Raw genomic sequence first — 9,191 nt, 5'->3', positions numbered from 1 at the left:
AATTTTATTATAGAAGAAGCTCATGAAGTAATTGCTATGTAAGTTTATGGGGATGACATTACTAATCATATGCTGAAATCCCACATCCTCCGCGACTGCATCTGGTTGCATATGTTTCACTGTAAACCCCTCTGCACTCTACACCTTATTATTGAGTTTTCGGTGCAAGGCACTTTTTTTAACTGCAAATGCCTTTTTGACCTAAACCAGAATCATACAAACAACTCCAAAATTAAAGCTCTGGCAACTCTACTTAATAAAACATGTCAACTCTAAAGAAGTTTTTAGCATGCACCGTCGGCCGAACAGCAATCAGCTGTGCAGCAGGGGGAGGCTTAAACAGTTGCTAATGGGCTATTACTCAATAAACTGTGCAGCTGACTGCCCCTCCACCCCCCAGACAGACAGAGAAAACTCACACCACTGCCACAATGGCTATTTACATACATCAGTAAAGTGCTGCTGTTGATCTTAGTACCATACTTCATCTGAACTTTATCTGCAGTCCATAGCATATTTTGTATGTTGAGTTTTTTTCACAAATATGCTACTTGCAAAGACAGTTTTTACTCGGATTCTGGCAAAGTCAGTCGTTCTTTCTTGCCGGTCATCCTGAACATTCATTGAAATTCATTGAAGTTCTGCTCCGACTTTCATTGTGTTCAAACGAAAGGCTCGCAGAAGAAGCAAATAAAGGAGGTAGAACTTATATTTGTAGAGTAAGTTTCTTTGTGAGGTTGCTGTGGAGATATGTCAGGATCAGATATTCTGAAGATACCTCTGCCAGTTCACATGTGTATATATATATATAGATGGGAGTGGACACAACACTATTCTATACAATGCAGTCCAACACACCAACACTCCTAACTGGCCTCTAAAATGTCCTCTTCATTGAGCCCAATGGTGTTATTTAAGATTAAAGTTGTAAGGCATCCAAACTGCAGGTGTAATTGCTCAACACTTATGTAAATGTACTGTGCATCCTCCAAAGTCATTTTTTTTTATTGCTAGAGGGCAGAAAATACACTCCAAACTGCTTCAAAGAAACAAGCCCTGATACACTCAGGCAACCTGTTAGTATATCCTTTATACATATTTTGTATGATTTACTGTATATTGTATCTATCTACTGCAGTCATTTTATCTCTGTCTTTCTGCAGGTCCTCCAGTCAATGTTTCCTGTAACATTTTCATCAACAGCTTTGGTTCCATTGCTGAAACCACCATGGTAAGTACAGTGACAGAGATGTTGTTACGATGATATGATAAAATTACCTTTTTTGTCTGTTGGCGAGTGATAACAATATTTTGTCTGTTTCTGGTTAAACAAAATATCTATTTCTGTTGGGATCCTTTCCATAATGTTGACATTTCGACACAATCTGAGCCTGTCATTGACAAAAACAAGAGCTTTTAGTGGACATGACTTTGACAGGCACATTTGTCCCTAGCTAACATTACATGGTAGCCATAGCAGCCGTATTGGGGATATTTTTTCATCTAACTTGGTTAATTAAGGGTTTATTTCGACAAAACCAGCGTTGGTGATTGTTGGAAGACGGTTTTGGTCAATTTTATTTCGTTTCAGTCTAGTGAGTGAAGTGTGTTTTATGAATATCTACTTGGTAAAATTACTACTTTTGGCAATGGAGCCGGGGCTCTGTTGGTGCTCTAGTGTTTATACAAACATTTTTTATATAAATCTTGTTTCATCAAAAAGCATTCATACCCAAAATGGGTACAGGTTACTTTTAGCAACCTATAAATAAGTTTGATTATCTTAATTTTCTTAGTAAAAGGAACCTAATCACACATCACATCACTGAATTAACAACAACCCGTTATGTACAGGTATCCACTTACAGGGCTTTTGTTTTCTTCCAGGAGTTGTTCCAGCATCTTAACACATTCCCCACAAACAAAGATTTGTCATTGGTGAAACACTGTATACACATGGCAATGTTATGTGCATTAGAGGTGAAAAGTAAATGGCATCACTCTTATTAATTGTAAACATTAAAAGGCTTTCTGCACTTTGCAGCTAGTATCAAACAAATATATTTTAAAGTAGATACATTTCTGCTTGACAGGATGCTCAGTCAATGAATATTCTGGGTTGTGCTCAGTGTGCAGACAGGATGCTGTCATGCTTCAGTTAGATGAGACGTCATTAAACCAGAATGTGGACCTTTAGGGCACTGAGGGCAGCATTGGTGATTCAAGTCTTTGATCACTGCTCCCTTGATTAATGCATATAAGGTGGAGATTCTGTATACTTTAACCAGAGAGAATATGAGCTGTACAGCACAATATGTGTCTAATCTAATCTACTGTAGAAGCACAATTCACACTCTAATAAATGATATCTCATATGTTGACATTTGGAATGATTGTGGATTGACAATCACAACACTCACCTTTGATTTGTTTGGATTTTCAAAACTGTGAAAAAATCTGTAGTAGAAAGCAGATGTACCCAAAAAGTAGAAGTTCAGATGCTTTGAGCTGAAAGGTCATGTGCTGATAGTAAAGGTATTAAGAGTAGCAGTCTGTCATCATTATCAAGCCTCAAGATGTACTATAAATTATCAAATACAGTTTCAGAGCTTAAAATTGCATTTGGTATGTAGGGTCAAGTTTAGAACAGCCCAAGGCAACATTTTTGTCCACAAATATCCTTTAAACTACACAGGTAGCATCATTTATTTACTGGGAGTATCACTGCCATTATTCAAATGTTATTAGTGATAGCAGTACAGGTAGTATTTCTGAGGAAGTATTTGAATTATCATTATTATTGTTAATAAATTATAGCGTCAGCTGCACTCCTTATTAGCACCTACTAGAAGAGGAAGAAATGAAAGCTTCAAACCGTGGCCAGACAGGACGACACACTGACAAGTAGAAATAATGACAGAAGGAGGAGATATAAATCAGAAGAGACAGACAAGCAGACAGGAATAGCAGATGTGCAAGTTAAGACATTTAGTGACTCTGACAGCAAGTTCTTTAGAGTGACATGAAGTCTGTCCAGGCTGCACAGAAGCTGCTTTGTACATCGATATTATGCATACACACACACTTACATAGACCAGGATTTGTATGGCTTTAGGTATGTTGACATTAGATTAGTAAAAATGTCCCAAAATTGGCAAGCCTTCTGGCACAGGAGTAAAAACATTTTATCAACTTTCTTAACACATGGAAGTCACTTCATCTCCTCTAGGATTTAGGAGAGCTGCAGAGCTGTCTGATCCTGTTAGGAGTCCACTGACCAGGGACAAACGATAGGATAAACAGGAGTAGAACTTTTAGTATGTGTAGAAATAAAGAAACTGTTGGATTCAAAGTAGCTGTGAATCTTTCCCGGATGTCACCCATCCACATTTGCAATGTATGCTTAAACAACAAGGGCACAAAGTTATATATATTTGTAAGCGTATGGCTAAACAATTAATCACAATATTATCAAAATCGCAATATGGCCAGATGCAATATCTCAATCACAGGAAGCTGCAGTTTTTTGATAAAGTTAAATTGTGTGTTAAAACAGAATTATAATGAACAACTGTAGTTCTGTAGAGATACCCTGGTCTACGCAGTATCTGTTAAAATAATTGCAATATGATGTTTTAACCATATCATGCAGCCCATATAATGCTAATAAGTAATTTCCTAGCTGCCAAATGTAATTGAAATATTATGTTGGATTTGTTATAAAAACCTTGAGACAGCTCAGTGCACAGATAAAGATACTTTCCTGAATACATTGCAATGTAACAGACTGGTTAAACATACTCCTGCTCATTCATGCGGTCAAATAAACAATGTGGACTTTATTTCTAAGTAGAGCTTTTCCATTAGCACTTTGCAAACCATCCCGCTGTGATTTGTATTTTAATTACCAGTATAAAGGCACCGAGCTGTGTCGAGTTGCACGAAAGATGGACCATATCCGAAGTCTGGAGTTGAGTGAGTACTGGTTGAAGCCCCACTCATTCCAGTTGTGGTGACATCAGATGGTCTTTGACGGCTGTAGGTCTGTGAGTCTGTAACCACTATGGCTCTCTCTGCCTTTAAAGACACACCTTCAAGCAGATAGTCCTGTTGGAATGGAAGGGTAAATCCCTGCTGCATTGGTCTGATGCTGCAAATCAGGCCAAGCTGGCACATGTGTATGGAAAAGGGCTATAGCTGCTCTTAACAGGTTTACACCAGAAGGATTTCTACCACCAAAACACTCAGTTCTGCACCTGAACACATCCTGTGTACACTCAGTGTTAGTCTTGTTGGCTAAAAGCAAGAATAGTTGCAAATGGCAGCATCAGTCCAAAAACAAGAGCATTAGCCTTCATAAAGCAACAGTGACTGACACTATTGATTGATAGTTAGATATACAGTAACTATGTTCCTGCGTGTGTGTCAGTCGCCAATGATTGAACACATTTGTGAGGCTTCACTACAGTATGACACCACTTCACTTCCTGTTGCACTCTGCCTCTTGCATAATTAGCAGAGCAGAACTGGTTGTCATCAGTCGAGCCCTCTCTAAAGATGGATGGATGGACGGACGAGGGGATGGATGATTGAAGCGACAAGGTCTAAGTGCTTTCTGCACCGCTGGGACTTGTTCTGACAGATACGTCATTTGTGTGTGTGTGTGTTTGTGTGTTTGCCTACCAAGCAAGCCCTGTCATGAGGAATTTCAGAATGTACAATATTGCTTTCATTTGACTTTTATTATTTATCTGACTTGAATGAATTTTTCATGACAGTATGTGTGTTTACACAACAGTGAGCCAGCTTTGTGAATGTGTCATCTTGGCCCTCTGTCTGTGTGATTTCTTTTTTGAGTCTGTCTGTAGTACGTAACCGCAGGGAAATATTATCATTTTTATTTAATTTTTAGATTTCAATTCCGCAAGAGTTTTCAAGATGCTTTTTCAGTTTTTATTTTTTATTTTGAGGATATCTGTAGTCATAACCCTTTTTGTTTTATCATTGGTACAGTAGACAAGTTGAAAGAAGCTCACTCTGGCTTTTACGCCAATGAAGGGGTAAAAGGAATGTGCAGAGTGAGGGGTCAGTGTAAATGCAGGGGCATGATACACACTTTATACAAAGAGCTGTAGAGAGAGGGGAGATACGTATACACATATGTCACATGGGATTAAGACCTTCCTCTCTTCTCACCATCTGTCTTTTTATCTGTTACTCCTCTTTTCCTCTAATCAACAAGAGAGCGCAGTGACATAACCTCAACACATCCACAACATGTTTTTAAACATGTTTTACTGACATGACAGGTATGATGAGTATAACTTTAGCTGGATAGAATTTCAGCTCCCGCACGTTAACAGTTAGGATGTAGATAATACATGGACAGACTGGTCAATGGTGTTAACAATAGCCTTTTATGATTTATTTGAGAGATGTAAGTACAAATACAGTTGAATACGGTTGATAATTGTTACTTATACTTTTCTTATAGCTTAGATGAATTTTCTATAAAATAAAATTAATTCTACTTGATCTAAACCGTTATTTATGGTCCACTGACGCGGCAGCAGGAATAAGCACCATGAAAGCATGTCCCATAATCACTGTCCTGTATTGTCAAGAAAAACTCCTGGAAAATGATTTCTTAAAAAGAGTGTGAACCCTGTATATTAATGAGTACAGATATTCATTTTACTCTGATGATACTTGTATAAAGTACATTATCTGTACTGTGTCAGCTGAGTACTTGCTCAATCCCAGTTAGTAGTATTCTTAGTTTCTGATACATTTGTGTCTGTAATGAACCACCTGCTGCAACCTGGAGGATACACTGCTTTTCTTTTAGTTTTTTTTCTTTTCGTTTGTTTATTTGTTGAAAACGATCAAGGTCATTCTAGGCTGTTGATGTTAACGCCCACTCGCCTCCAGGTAGCTGGTTACTTGTTCAGCTTCTGTCCCACTGCCTGCCACCTAATAGTGCTGCATGCTGTGCACAGTTTTACCTGCTTAAACAGTGGAAAGTGTAACACATCCATCAGGACCGCACGTTGCCAAAACACACCGCTTAACACAAAGAGCCCAGTTCTCACTACGAGGTGATAATGAGACAGATGAAGGTAGATTTCTGAATTTCTCTTAAATTCACTTTTATCCCTTTTGTTTTTCAGGACCTATACATTATCAGAAGATACATTTACAAAGATTGTATTTTAGTGGTTTTAGACACCTGTGCTTTAAATAAAAGCAGTGCCTTTTAATGGTAATAAAATAATACCATTAATAATGCTGATTGTTTGCCCCTTCTTTGTTTGATGGTCATTGGAAGAGATTTATTTTTTAATGCCCACTGTCACAGATACAGTAGATACACACAAACACACGCAGATGGCTTAGAGCCAGGTTGGTTCACTGTGGTCTGCACACGCTATCTATGTTAAACAGATTTACTACTGTAAGACTCTCTCTTTTTCATTTGTTCACTCAATCTCTCCATCCCTGTTAATCCATTCTGTATCTGTGTGCGAGCAGTATTATAGTTTTTATGACTGTGCACAGGGAGACATGATAATGCCACAGGTTTGTCCTCACACACACTGCTTCAAGTTAAAACCTGTGCTAGAACAATTTCACTGTTGTGTTGCAGTGCGCCTGTATCCTTGTTGGTTGTGATGGTTCTTTAAAGCTGCATTTATTACCCCTATATTTATTTATCCTTTTTTGGGACCACTTTGAGCCATAAATACAACATTGACATATTAACATATTATAAAGTTGTATGGCAAACAATTTCCTATTTACAATGTCAGGATGCATTCGTTATGGAGTCACGTTTCTGGCCACCAGATGGTATCCAATATTCACTCTGCTTGTCTCACCCAACTCCTGAAAGAAATGTCTTTCTTCAGCTCTTTGATGGATTTATGTAAGCTTTTTCTACTAGAATAGCCGCCTGCTGCAGCCAAAGATTGAGTCAATGACAGCTGAGTTTACGGGTTATAAAACCAAAAGAGAGAACTACAAGAGGCTAAAAACCCCTGTAGAGAAAAGGGAAGCTCTACCATCAGATGATAATTCTCTGTGGGCCCGTCATTTGAGTCATTATTAATATAGAAATAGTGATTAATGCCGTTTTATGCTCCATAAACTTATATAAACAAATGGACACATTCAAGGCTCAGCTTCAAGATGGAAAATGTATTTAAATGTTATAGTTCATAAGTGCAATAATTAGTAATATCCACTAGCTGCACGATATAGTAAAACAAAAAGTCATGTTGCTTTTATTTTACAGATACAACGATCAGATATTATTAATAAGAATGATTTTTGCAACACAATTTTCATTTTCACTGAAAAACTATTATTATAATGATAATTACATTTTTTGGGGTCTGTAAAAATCAACATGTTTTTTTGCATCTGGAGCACAAGCTTTGTAGGCCATGGTACTTCATCATAATGCTGTTTGTCACACATTTTACCTTTATCAAAAACTACAATTTAAATATTGGACCATATTATTTCAATTAATTGTGCAACCCTAATGTCCACCAATGTCATTGACTAAGTTTACGTACACAAAATATTCCAGTCTTTGACCTTATTCCGAAAAAGACAATATTCCTACTAAGCTGTTTACTTGGCAAAGTGAATATTGAATATAATGAATATTCCTAATGTTCCCGTTCACATGCAGCTGTGCATACTAATCCTAACTTCTAATGACATACTGTACATCCTCCTTTTCCACCAGTGTTGGACTTGTTCAGTCGTGTGAACACAGCCTCCCTCTTTCATTCATTCAACCGCATTCGTGAAAAGATTGGCGTTGGGATATTTGCACAAAAACCTGTTGATATCCAATTCTTTCACAATGTTTAAAAGTAGGAGTGTTTCTCCTTCCAAACAGAAATTGGGCTTTTCTTTTGTGCGTGCGTCTCAACTCCAGCCTTGCAAACCTGGCTAGCTGGTTTGTTAATATAGAATATATATAGAATCAACTTTGTTATCACATATACAATCATACACAGTACAATGTATAGTGAAATTTGTCCCCTGCATTTAACCTTTCCTAAGTAGTAGGAGCAGTGGGGACCAACTTCAGAGATAAGCCAGTGGACAGGAGGATTAACCTAAAATATGATGATGGTGGGGTAAACTGGAGCACCTGGAGAAAACCCATGCAGACCCGGGGAGAACATGCAAATTCCACACAAAAAGGTCCTGTCCCTTCTTGTGGCAAAAGTGCTAACCACTGAGCCACCACGCTACCCCGACACCTAGATCTGACTGTAAGCAGGCAAACTGTGGTAAAAACACCAAATGAGACTCATATTCCGAATGTGCTGCATACATGTCCAAAGAATACTCCTAAAACCTGAATAATAAATAATTTACTTAATCTTAGTCTTAATCTGGAAATGCTCAATTTGGAATGAGGAACATTAGGAATATCCAAACGGAACATCCAAACGGAACATGCTGTTTATATGCCTCTTATATCGTCAAATTTAGAATAATAGTGGAAAATTAGTGTGGGTAAATGGACCTGTACTTGTATAGCGCCTTTCTTGTCTTCCGACCACTCAAAGCACTTTTACACTGCCACATTAACCCATTCATACACATTCACACACCAATGCACAGCATCAGGAACAATTCGGGGATACTCAACTCAAGGACATGTGGCGGCAGGAGCTGGGGACGAACCAACAACTTTTCCGATTAGAGTACGACTCGCTCTTCCTCTGAGCCACACCTTACCTTTTCTTTAACCTCTGCAGTTTACCACTTACCTTTGTACCATTTCAAGCTATTCATTGGACATGAACTGCTTGAATTACAATAAAAAAAACTGGAAAAATTGGGGTGTTCTAAAACTTTTCACCGGTAGTATACCTATACCTATAATGTGCTAGATTGTGGCTAAATAGTTACATGCTTAGTCAGCAGTAGTGTCTATAATGTGAATGTCTGGATATTAAATGTTCATCTGAAATATTCTATAGTGGTCCCAGTAATATTTGTTCAACTCCCTTATACATCTTAACGTCTCTCACTGTGCTCAGCTGTATTGGGAGGGGATTCAATTATTTCACCCGGCTGGGCTGGAGAATGATTCACACATTGATTAGTATAGAACACAAAACAGCAAGATGACATAAATCCACCAAGAGGGAGCATGCTCA

At 38.0% G+C, this 9,191-nt stretch overlaps 1 protein-coding gene across 1 annotated transcript in view; it reads right to left on the bottom strand.

Annotated features, from left to right (window-relative positions):
* The window catches only part of LOC118326502 (glycine receptor subunit alpha-3-like), a 31,087-nt gene that overhangs the window by 21,144 nt on the left and 752 nt on the right, over window positions 1–9,191 (bottom strand). The gene's annotated exons all lie outside the window — the stretch shown is intronic.

The sequence above is a fragment of the Morone saxatilis genome, unplaced genomic scaffold, assembly GCF_004916995.1.
Source record: "Morone saxatilis isolate NCDOM2014 unplaced genomic scaffold, NCSU_SB_2.0 Contig17, whole genome shotgun sequence".
Taxonomy (NCBI): domain Eukaryota; kingdom Metazoa; phylum Chordata; class Actinopteri; family Moronidae; genus Morone; species Morone saxatilis.
This window is presented reverse-complemented; position numbering and strand designations above follow the sequence as displayed.